Genomic DNA, 12981 nt, shown 5'->3' with positions numbered 1-12981 from the left:
AAATATAATTACTGTATAAATACACAAGTTTGGACACACCTACTCATTCCAAGGATTTTCTTTCTTTAAAAAAAAATATTTTCTACATTGTAGAATATAGTGAAGACATCAAAATTATGAAATAACACATGGAATAATGTAGTAACCAAAAAAGTGTTAAACAAATAAAAATATATTTGAGATTTTTCAAAGTAGCCACCCTTTGCCTTGATGACAGCTTTGCATACTCTTGGAATTCTCTCAACCAGCTTCATGAAGTTGTCACCTGGAATGCATTTCAATTAACAGGTGTGCCTTGTTAAAAGTTAATTTGTGGATGTTCTTTTCCTTCTTAAAGCATTTGATCCAATCAGTTGTGTTGTGACAAGGTAGGGATGGAGTACAGAAGATAGCCCTATTTGGTAAAAGACCAAGTACATATTATGGCAAGAACAGCTCAAATAAGCAAAGAGAATTGACAGCCAATCATTACTTTAAGACACTAAGGTCAGTCAATACCGGAAAATGTCTTCAAGTGCAGTCGCAAAAACCATCAAGCGCTATGATGAAACTGGCACTCATGAGGACCGCCACAGGAAAGGAAGACCCAGAGTAAGTTATATTATTTTATAGTTTTGACATCTTCACTGTTATTCTACAATGTAGAAAATATTAAAAATAAAGAAAAACCATTGAATGAGTAGGTGTGTCCAAACTTTTGACTGGTACTGTACATTTTAAACCACATTATGAAACCCCCCCCCCCATGGGGTGAGATCTTGCGTGGAGCCCCAGATCGAGGGAGATTATCAGTGGTCTTGTCTGTCTTCCATTTCCTAATAATTGCTCCCACAGTTGATTTCTTCAAACCAAGCTGCTTACCTATTGCAGATTCAGTCTTCCCAGCCTGGTGCAGGTCTACAATTTTGTTTCTGGTGTCCTTTGACAGCTCTTGGGTCTTGGCCATAGTGGAGTTTGGAGTGTGACTGTTTGAGGTTGTGGACAGGTGTCTTTTATACTGATAACAAGTTCAAACAGGTGCCATTAATACAGGTAACGAGTGGAGGACAGAGGAGCCTCTTAAAGAAGAAGTTACAGGTCTGTGAGAGCCAGAAATCTTGCTTGTTTGTAGGTGACCAAATACTTATTTTCCACCATAATTTGCAAATAAATTCATTAAAAATCCTACAATGTGATTTTCTGGATTTTATTTCTCATTTTGTCTGTCATAGTTGAAGTGTACCTATGATGAAAATTACTGGCGTCTCTCATCTTTTTAAGTGATAGAACTTGCACAATTGGCGGCTGACTAAATACTTTTTTGCCCCACTGTATGTATATATTTGTTTTGTACCTAAAGGATTCCTGAAATTCTAAATCAAATAGCTAAATGATCCATAGTAAGACCATCTTAAAACAATTCCATATGTCGGTTTGAACCCCCCCAACGGTTTTAAGAATATAGAGGTGTCGATAATAGTATGAAATGAATTTGTGAGAATGATTTATTCTTGTCTGAGTTGAAAGTGTACTCTTTTGTTTTAGGATTATGAGCTCGCCAGGCATCAATGAGGTTGTAATTAGAGAGTATATGTTGGAGAGCCTTGGTTGCCTGTGGATTGTAATTGGTCTAATTAGATTTGTTCCGCATGTCCAAAATGGCATTAATGTCTGTTCCAATAACCAGATGGAATTCAGTTAATTCTAACAATATGCTGTTCAGGGAATCAAAATTTAGGATCAGATGAATTTGAAGCGTACACATTAACAAATGACATTTCTTTGCTTTATGGAGATTTTTAAGGAAACTGATTCTGCCTTCTTGGTCTTTGCCTTTAACCGAGATGGTGATTTTGAGCTTATGTATCATTATGATTACATCTATAGTTTTTTGGGGGGCTGATAAAAAAACTGCCAGTTTGTACAAATGGTTCTCTATTCTATATGAGTCCTTTTGGAGCAGATGTATTTCTTGAAGCATTGCTACATTGCCTTCGGAAAGTATTTACACCCCTTGACTTTTTCCACATTTTGTTGTGATACAACCTGAATTTGAAATGGATGAAATTGAGATTTGGAGTCACTGGCCTACACACAACACATCATAATACCAAAGTGGAATTATGTTTTTCAAAATGTTTACAAATTAATAAAAAATGAAAAGCTTAATGTCTTGAGTCAATTAGTATTTGTTTGTTATGGCAAGCCTAAATAAGTTCAGGAGTAAAAATGTGTCACGTAATATGTTTAACGGACTCACTCTGTGTGCAATAATAGTGTTTAACATGATTTTTGAATGACTTCCTCATCTCTGTACCCAACCAGAGCATGTGAGTGGAGTAAAGTGGTCGGAAATCCCACTCATCGCTCATGCTCCAAGTCCTTTCCAACCGCTCCACTAAAAACCACTCCTCCCTCACAGGAAAAAAACTGCTGCTCCAAATTTGCTCCATTCATTAAAACTTCTTGAGGATAGGGGGCAGTATTTTCACTTTGGATTAATTGCGTGCCCAGAGTGAACTGCATCCTACTCTGTCCTAGATTGCTAATATAACGTTTCCCACTGGGACCACCCATATGTAAAAGTAGTGGCCCCAGCCGACTTGTAAGTCGCTTTGGACAAAAGCGTCTGCTAAATGGGATATTATTATTATTTATTTATTATTATATGCATATTATTATTACTATTGGATAGAAAACACTCTGAAGTTTCTAAAACTGTTTGAATTATGTCTGTGAGTATAACAGAACTCATAGGGCAGGCAATCTTCCAAACAAGAAGTGAAATTCTGAATGTGGGTCAACTTTGATGTCATCACCCCTTCCTTTCCCAACAAGATATGGATCTGGTAGCACTTCCTACACCTTCCACTAGATGTCCTCGTTCAGTAGAACGTGGAATGGAGCTTTTGGTGGTGTGAACTTTGACCGAATGGGAGGGGAAATAGTCACGGTTTTGGCAGAATGCAATTTCCCTGTGGCGCATTTCTCTGTGGGTGCCACCGCCGTTCCATTTGGCTGCAGCTGAAAACGTATGATCCGGTTGGAACGTTATTGGATATATATGAAAATAACATCCTGAAGATTGATTCTCTACTTAGTTTGACCAGTTTATTCGACCTGGAATATATCTTTTTGAAGTTTTCGTGCGAGTTGTCCTGGACCAGCGTCAGCTTTTGGGCTTGTGAGCTGAAAGTGATAGCAAATGCAGCTAATTGGACACTAGTATTGGACATTATGGAACAAAACAACGATTTATTGTGGAACTAGGACTCCTTGCACTGCATTCTGATGAAAGATCATAAAAGGTAAGGGAATATTTATGATGTATTTCTGTTGACTCCAACATGGCGGAGAAATATATTTACGTCTGAGCGCTGTCTCAGATTATTGCATGGTAGGCTTTTTTCATAACGTTTTTAAAAATCTGACACATCGGTTGCATTAAGAACCAGTGTATCATTAATTATATGTAGAACATGTATCTTTAGTCAAAGTATATGATGAGTATTTCTGTTATCTGGCGTAGCTTTCTATAATTCCTCCGGATATTTTGGAGGCATTTCTGAACATGGCGTCAATGTAAACCGAGATTTGTGGATATAAATATGCATATTATCAAACAAAACATAAATGTATTGTGTAACATGTCATATGCATGTCATCTGATGAAGATTTTCAAAAGGTTAGTGATTCATTTTATCTCTAATCCTGCTTTTGTGACTCTGCGTTTTTCCTTTGATTTGGTGGTGGTCTAACATAAATATATGTTGTGTTTTCGCTGTAAAACATTTTAAAAATCGGACATTTGCTGTATTGGTCTTGTTAATGTGTGAAAGTTAAATATTTCTAAAGAATATTTTTGAATTCCCTGCACCACTTTTTCAGCTGAATGGGGGGGTGGAGTTCCCCTCGGGGATCGCCTTTAGTGTCCAAAGAAGGGCCAGATATATACACAATGGTGTCGTTTGCATAGAGGTGGATCAGGAAATTACCCACAGCAAGAACGACATCGTTGATATATACAGAGAAAAGAGTCAGACTGAGAATTGAACCCTGTGGTACCCCCATAGATAGTATCAGAGGTCCAGACAATAGGCCCTCCGATTTGACACACTGAACTCTGTCTGAGAAGTAGTTAGTGAACCAGGCGAGGCAGTCATTTGAGAAACCAGGGCTGTTGAGTCTGCCGATAAGGATACGCTGATTGACAGAGTCGAAAGCCTTGGCCAGGTCGATGAAGACGGCTGCACAGTACTGTATTTTATCGATGGCGGATATGCTATTGTTTAGTTTGAGTGTGGCTGAGGTGCACCTGTGACCAGCTCGGAAACCGGATTGCACAGCGGAGAAGGTACAGTGGGTTTCTAAATGGTCAGTGATCTGTTTATTAACTTGGATTTCATAGACTTTAGAAAGGCAGGGCAGGATGGATATACAGTAGGTCTATAACAGTTTGGGTCTAGAGTGTCTCCCCCTTTCAAGAGGGGGATGACCGAGGCAGCTTTCCGATCTTTAGGGATCTCGGATGATACGAAAGAGAGGTTGAACAGACTGTTAATGGGGGTTGCAACAATTTCGGCGGCAACAAAAATGGCGGCGGATAATTTTAGAGAGGGTCCAGATTGTCTAGCCCAGCTGATTTGTACAGGTCCTGGTTTTGCAGCTCTTTCAAAACATCTGCTATCTGGAATTGGGTGAAGGAGAAGCTGGGGGGGCTTGGGAAAGTAGCTGCGGGGAGTGCGGGTCTGTTGGCCGGTGTAGGGGTAGCCAGGAGGAAAGCATGGCCAGCCGTAGAGAAATGCTTATTGAAATTCTCGATTATCATGGATTTATCGGTGGTGACAGTGTTACCTAGCCTCAGTGCAATGTGCAGCTGGGAGGAGGTGCTCTTATTCTCCATGAGCTTTACAGTGTCCCAAAAATTTTTTGATGTTAGAGCTACAGGATGCAATATTCTGTTTGAAAAAGCTATCCTTTGCTTTGCTTTCATGACTGACTGCGTGTATTGGTTCCTGATTTCCCTGAAAAGTTGCATATCGCGGGGACTATTTGATGCTAGCACATTCCGCCACAGGATGTTTTTTTTTGCTGATCGAGGGCAGTCAGGTCTGGAGTGGAGCAAGGGCTATATCTGTTCTTAGTTCTACATTTTTTGAAAGGGGCATGCTTATTTAAGATGGTGAGGAATTTACTTTTCAAGAACGACCAGGCATCCTCGACTGACGGGATGAGGTCAATATCCTTCCAGGATACCAGGGCCAGGTCGATTAGAAAAGTCTGTCCGCAGAAGTGTTTTAGGGAGCGTTTGACAGTGATGAGGGATGGTCGTTTGACCGCAGACCCATAGCGGATACAGGCAATGAGGCAGTGATCGCTGAGATCCTGATCGAAAACATCAGAGGTTTATTTGGAGGGCAAGTTGGTCAGGATAATATCTATGAGAGTGCCAATGTTTACTGATTTAGGGTTGTACCTGGTGGGTTCCTTGATAATTTGTGTGTGATTGAGGGCATCTAGCTTAGATTGTAGGACTGTCGGGGTGTTAAGCATATCCCAGTTTAGGTCACCTAGCAGAACGAACTCTGAACTCTACAACAGGCGGCAACTGTGAGAGACTTATTTCTGGAGAGATTCATTTTTAAAATTAGAAGCTCAAGCTGTTTGGGCATAGACCTGGAAAGTATGACAGAACTTTGCAGGCTATATCTGCATTAGATTGCAACTCCTCCCCCTTTGGCAGTTCTATCTTGATGGAAAATGTTGAAGTTAGGGATGGAAATCTCAGAATGTTTGGTGGCCTTCCTTAGCCAGGATTCAGACACGACAAGGACATCAGGGTTTGCGGAGTGTGCTAAAGCACTGAGTAAAACAAACTTAGGGAGGAGGGTGCTGGTGTTAACATGCATGAAACCAAGGCTTTTTCAGTTACAGAAGTCAACAAATGATAGCACCTGGGGACATGCAGGGCCTGGGTTAACCTCCACATCACCCGAGGAACAGAGAAGGAGTAGGATGAGGGTACGGCTAAAGGCTATCAAAACTGGTCGTCTAGTGCATTGGGGACAGAGAGTAAAATGAACAGATTTCTGGGCGTGGTAGAATAGATTCAGGGCAAAATGTACAGACAGGGGTATGGTGGGGTGCGGGTACAGTGGAGGTAAACCCAGGCACCGAGTGATGATAAGAGAGGTTGCATCTCTGGACGGGCTAGTTATGCTGGGTGAGGTCATCACATATGTGGGAGGTGGGATTTGAGGCATGTTGAGTGGGATTAGGGGCTCCATAGTAAACTAAGACAATAATAACTATCCTAAACAACAGTGTACAAGGCATATTGACATTTGAGAGATACATAAAGCGAGGCATAAAGCAATCACAGGTGCTGATTGGGAGAGCTAGCTAAGGCAACAACGGGTAAGACAGCAACAGCTAATCAGCTAAGACAACAACAACAAGTAAAATGGCGATGAATGGGCAGAGAGGGTCAGTTAACTACACACAGTGCCTGAGTTGGGGTCGACAGATAAACAAAAAATAAACAAAATGGAGTACCGTGATTAATGAACAGTCCAGCAGGAATCAGCTATGTAGTAAAGTTATCATAGGGTCCAGTGAACAGCAATAGATGGAACAGGGAAGCGCGGGGTAGTCGTTACTACGCTAGCACGTGGTAGACACTGCGTTTAAAGTTAGCAGGCCGGGGTAAGTAGAAGCGTCTGCTCCACGTCCGGCGAAGGCCAATTGAGGGCACAGCGGATGGAGTTAAGTCGGCAGACCAGTCGTGGTGGTACGGCGGGGCGCCGTGTTGACAAAGGGTCCAGACCAGATGGCAAAAGAGGTAATTGTAGTTGTAGTAATTTCGTTTGCTAGCCGGGAGATGCGCCTGGCTCGCGGCTGAATGGTGCTAGCTTCGCGGCAGGGGAGTTAGCCACTATAGCCACTCGGTAGCAGCGATGATCCGATGCACAGGTCCAGAGCTTACGGCAAGGATTCGGCAGAGTGGTGGATTCTAGCCGTGTTGGGGTAGTGTCCGGATGGCATTGACTGAGTAGCCGGGTGATCACAGAGTAGAAGGTGGGCCTGGCTCGGGGCTAGCTTTAGGGCTGGGTCACTCGGTGGCAGCTAGCTAGCTGTGATGATCAGGAGTAATGGTCCAGGGTTTACGGCAGGAATCCGGCGTTATAGTGGAGAAAGCAGTCCGATGCTGGCAAGTATTATACAGGCAAAGAAAAACAGCTGTTGTCTGTGCAGAAGGAAAGGCCGCTAGCAGTGGCTAACAATGGCTAAATAGCTAGTAGCTAATTCTGTCACGTTCTGACCTTAGTTCCTTTGTTATGTCTTTGTTTTAGTTTGGTCAGGGTGTGAATTGGGGTGGGTAGTCTATACTCTTTTTTCTATGTTGTGGTTTTGTGTTTGGCCTGGTATGGTTCTCAATCAGAGGCAGGTGTCGTTCGTTGTCTCTGATTGAGAATCATACTTAGGTAGCCTTTTCCCACCTGTGTTTTGTGGGTGATTATTTCCTGTTTAGTGTTTTTTCCATTCACCTTACGGGACTGTTTGTTTTTCGTTTATTTCACGTTGTTATTTTGTATTTTCAGTGTTCAGTAAAATAAACATCATGAACACATACCACGCCGCACATTGGTCCGACATTTCATTCTCCTCGTTAGAGGAGGACGAAGAATTCCGTTACAGCCTCTGATGGAGGTTCTGGCTATAAGGTCTAAATAAATAGCGGACCCGTGTCACATTGGGTGAGGCGGGTTACCGGAAGGTATATTTAATTTATAAATGGAAAAGAGATCGAAAATAAATTTAAATATATACAAAAAAAAGACAAAAAATACAAAAGTACACGAGAGGACGACAAATCACGTCTGCACTGCTACGCCATCTTGGTGAAGAGATCAGAACTCATACTCTGAGGTGCTTTGTGGACAGAGGTGAGCTTGCTGCTCACTCTAACCTGTTCAGTTGTGAAGAGCCAGTTTACAATCCCCCTGGCCTGTCTAGTGGGGGAGGGGAGCCTACTGAAGGAGTTAGAAATGTACAGTGCTTGTCTCTAAGAGAGGGCTGTAACATGATGTGCTAAAAGTCACCAGCAAGGAATTTGTAACAAAGTTTTATTTTACATTACAGTAATGTATTATTGTAAAATGAGTCAACTGTAATTATTTGTATCTTACAGCAATATTTACCCTTTATATTCCTTCATTGTATTCCCCACAGAGAAGATGATGATGTTTGGGAGCAAACCACCCCCAGCAAGTGCACCCGCCGGTCTTCACCCTCCTCTGCCAGATCCACAACCCCTGGATCGGATCCCCAAGGTTGCTGGATCGGATTCCCAAGCTGACAAGGTAAACATATGTCTTTCTACCCCTGGGAAAGGCATTTAACCCACTGTTCCCTTGGTGCCGAAGACGTGGATGTTGATTAAGGCAGCCCCCCGCACCTTTCTGATTCAGAGGGGTTGGGTTAAATGCGGAAGACACATTTCAGTTTAATACATTCAGTTGGACAACTGACTATGTATCCCCCTTTCCTTTTCCCTTTCTTCCACTTCCCCCACGGCAGGCCCTGGCTCCTCGCCCCTCTCAGCCAGTTAATCTAGAACTGCCAGGGCCTCTCAGAGAAGAGGGAGGAACAGAGCTAGGGCCACTGGAAACAGCACCGGAAACACCACAATAGAGGGAGATGAACCTGAGCACAGATGGCATACAGTCATTATAGATTGTGGAGCCAATACCACCCAGGTTCAGACCCACAGTTTGATAGTACTCAAACATACAACCCCTTCCAGCTGTTTCAGCTGTACTCAACAATCTCTGTGCTGGGGACACTAGTATCCAATAGCAACAAGTATGGGGACAAGAAGCAGCAGAGGGGGAAGAAGATGAACTGACATGCTCTCGTACATTTCCCTGGTACTATACATGGACTGGCAAAGGTATCAAGTTCCCTGCCTCATGAATGAAAACCATTTCTTGGCTTTCAACTGTACTCGTCACAATCCCCCCCCCCCCCCCCCCCAGAAGTGTTTAGCTTGTTATGGAGGCGATCTGACGTGTTTCCAGCTCTTTTCATCAATGATTGATTTATAGCTTGTCCATGAATGGCGACTTGCAAAATAAAATAAATACGGTTACTCTCTGTGTGCTTGATCTTGTGTGATCTGAACTGTGCCAGTCCTATCTATGTTCTGACCATTTTCTTATAATCTCCCAGGTATTTTCTTTCCAATAATCCCACATTTAAGGACACATGTCCTTATCGTTGCTCATTAAAATCAGTTACTTTTGGGTATGTCTATTTAGGCGGAAATCTACATTTTTGCCATTACATTTAAGAGGTTTTAACCTGTCTACTACCCTTCATCTACACTGATTAAAATGGATTTAACAGTGACATCAATAAGGGACCATAGCTTTCACCTGGATCTACCTGGTCAATCTATGCCATGGAAATAGATTCATGTTTTGTACACTCAATGTATGTGCTCTATAGTATGTACAAAAAAATAAAGGAAAAAATTGTCTGTGTAAGAAATGCTGTCTTTAATTGAGATCTTCACAATAATGAATCATGGCCTGTAGGCCAAGTCCTCCATGAGAGATACATTCAGCAGCATTACTTGAGGGGGACTGGCATCAACAGGAAGATCAAAATGAATTGTGTGGTAGCCCATATGGGACTAGCCATCTATCCTAAACAGTTTAGTCCATAGTGATGCAATGCGCTGTAGCCCTGTCTGTATGACAGTTCAATATGTTGTCCATTGTTCATTAATCGGCGTGGTCATCATTGTCTAAATGTCCTGGACCATAGAGAATATAATAATAATGATTTCCGATGTTCAGCAATAATAATAATAGTGTTCCTTTTACCCAATTGAGGGGATGTCCTCATCATTGACTTGCTGAGGGCAGCATCACAGCCATGGCTCGTGACTGTGCGTAGCATACCTGAGTATTGATCCAGTCAAATTGGGGTTAGCCTAGATCTGCCAGTCCCCTTGTGTGTTGGGTTTGATGCGCTTCAACAATATGTCTTGAGCCTCCTTGGTAGTGGAAAACGTGTGTGTTATGTTCTGGAAGGTCAAGATGATTTTTGCCGGGTGGATGAAGCCACATCTCAAGTTTAGCTTGCATAGCTGGGATCTGACCTCGTTGTCGGTCACCCTCTGTTTCAGCAGAATTTCAGGGAATGATTTTTAAGTGAATATGTTTTCTTTTTTAGGAGATTGATTTCCCCTTCTAGCTTTTGCACAGTTTCCAGGTCGTGGAGTCGCCCCTCTGTCACACTGGCAGCTGTTTCCAAACATTCTGCTTTAGTTGAGTAGGTATTTACTTTAGAAGTGAGCAGCGCAAGAGATTAATTGATCCGTTTTAATTGCAAGGTCGAGGGCATTGTAATCTCCAACAATTGTTTGGATGGCAGTGTCCAACTATTTCTGTTGTTGGGTGTTGAGAGCCATCATGTTCCCTCAGGTCAATTGTGAATGGCCAGAATATGCCAGCAGCTGGAATGAAAAACACCTGCTATTGTTCCTTGTAATACAGTTAGTGTCCCACACGTTAAAGTGATGTTATACAGTGCATTTGGAAAGTATTCAGAAACCTTGAATTTTATCACACATTTTGTTACGTTACAGCCTTATTCTAAAATTGATTCAATTGTTTTTTCCCCTCATCAATCTACAAACAATGCCCCATAATGACCAAGCAAAAACATTTTGGGGGGGGAATTTCAGAAAAAACAACAACAATAAAAACTACTGAATTGACGTAAGTACTCAGTACAGCCTCGAGTATTATTGGGTATAATGCTAAAAGCTTGGCACACCTGTATTTGGGGATTTTCTCCAATTCTTCTCTGCAGATCCTCTCAAGGTCTGTCAGGTTGGATGTGGAGCGTCGCTGCACAGTTATTTTCAGGTCTCTCCAGAGATGTTTGATCGGGTTCAAGTCCAGGCTCTGGCTGGGCCACTCAATGACATTCAGAAACGTGTCAAAAAACAACTGCAGCATAGTCTTGGCTGTGCGCTTATGGTCGTTGTCCTGTTGGAAGATGAACCTTTGACCCAGTCTGAGGTCCTGAGAGCTCTGGAGCAGGTTTTCATCAAGGATCTCTCTGTACTTTGCTCCAGTCATCTTTCCATCGATCCTGACTAGTCTCACAGTCCCTGCCGCTGAAAAACATCCCCTCAGCATGATGCTGCCACCACCATGCTTCACCGTAGGGATGATGCCAGGTTTGCTCCAGACATGACCAGGTTTCCTCCAGATGGCCAAAGAGCTCAATCTTGGTTTCATCAGACAAGATAATCTTGTTTCTGGGATGTCATGTGCCTTTTACTGAGGAGTGGTTTCCATCCGGCCACTCTACCATAAAGGCCTGATTGGAAGGTTCTCCCATTTCCACAGAGGAACTCTAGAGCTCTGTCAGAGAGACCATCGGGTTCTTGGTCACCTCCCTGACCAAGGCCCTTCTCCCCCGATTGTTCAGTTTGTCCGGACGGCCAGCTCTAGGAAGAGTCTTGGTGGTTCCAAACTTCTTCCATTCAAGAATGATGGAGGCGTCTACATTCTTGGGGACCTTCAATGCTGCACATTATTTTTGGTACCCTTCCCCAGATCTGTGCCTCCTTGAACCTCATGGCTTGTTTTTTTGAAAGTCTGTTAATTCATAGTTATTTTGCTAAAGAAAGCCACAAGAAAGCGACACGTTTCAATGCATGTCACCGGAACTGGAATCCGCTTTGACTTAATTCAGGAAGAGGTTTTTGTCTGTTCCAAAAGATTCAAAGACAGTTGTCCTTGCAACAAATACAGCCGGTTGTAACCTAACCCTGCTCATTTCTACTTCTGTTATTTCCGTTCTTGCTTTAATGACACCACCTTACACCGTCGCGCACCCACTGCCCAGGTATGCTAACATCCTGTTTATGTATATGGTCATCTCAGATCTTTTTAGTACAGCTTCCATGACCTAAATGTCTCTAAGGGTGTTGCAGAGCTGTTGTGGCTTTTCTCTCTCTTTTATTTCTGACATACATTTCTGTCAAGTGTACCTCTGCCCCCCCCATCTATGAGCTCATCCAGTTTTATTGAGCCCCCCTGTCCCTCCCCATGCCTGCTCCCCTGTCCCTCCCCATGTATGTTCCCCTGTCCCTCCCCATGCCTGTTCCCCTGTCCCTCTCCATGCCTGTTCCCCTGTCCCTCCCCATGCCTTTTCCCCTGTCCCTCTCCATGCCTGTTCCCCTGTCCCTCCCCATGCCTGTTCCCCTGTCCCTCCACCATGCCTGTTACCAAGTCCATCCCAGCAGATTATCTCTCCCTGCTGTACAGTGTAGAACCCTGGCCGTCCCGTCGCTTGCACACCGCTGACAGATGCTGCGATGCTCTTAGACAGAGTGAATATGCAGCAGGAGCTCACTGGCTCCAGCCACATACACTGTCACTACCACTTAGCATCGTCCTCCAAACCAGCAATTAAATCCCAGAGCCCCCATCCCCAACACTGGCCTCTGTGGCCCAACACAGAGCTTGGGCCCTGGGGCACTGTGACCCCCCCACCTCCCTGCCCCGTGCTAACCCCCCACTTCACCACTCCACCCTCCTTCTCATCCCATGCCCCCTTAAGCCCTTCTGAGACACGCACATGCTCAAAGACATTGTGCCTCTATGTGTGTCAGGCCTCTGAACTTTAGAAGAAGAGGATGAAGTAAATGTGTCTGTTCCTCAAAATAGAGTGTGGTCTTGCAGGGTCCAGCAGAGAACATGTAGGGTCCAGCAGAGAACATGCAGGGTCCAGCAGAGATCATGCAGGGTCCAGCAGAGAACATGCAGGGTCCAGCAGAGAACATGCAGGGTCCAGCAGAGAACATGCAGGGTCCAGCAGAGAACATGCAGGGTCCAGAAGAGAACATGCAGGGTCCAGCAGAGAACATGCAGGGTCCAGCAGAGAACATGCAGGGTCCAGCAGAGAACATGCAGG

At 43.7% G+C, this 12981-nt stretch overlaps 1 long non-coding RNA gene across 1 annotated transcript; it reads left to right on the top strand.

Moving 5' to 3' along the window:
- The first annotated feature begins 2970 nt into the window (after positions 1-2970).
- Positions 2971-8989, top strand: LOC135518648 (uncharacterized). The gene is made up of 3 exons (XR_010452198.1): positions 2971-3287; positions 8212-8342; positions 8560-8989. It is a non-coding gene; the product is annotated as an uncharacterized LOC135518648 (long non-coding RNA).
- Positions 8990-12981: the final 3992 nt, after the last annotated feature.

The sequence above is a fragment of the Oncorhynchus masou genome, chromosome 28 (genome assembly GCF_036934945.1).
Source record: "Oncorhynchus masou masou isolate Uvic2021 chromosome 28, UVic_Omas_1.1, whole genome shotgun sequence".
In the NCBI taxonomy this organism is placed as follows: domain Eukaryota; kingdom Metazoa; phylum Chordata; class Actinopteri; order Salmoniformes; family Salmonidae; genus Oncorhynchus; species Oncorhynchus masou.
This window is presented reverse-complemented; position numbering and strand designations above follow the sequence as displayed.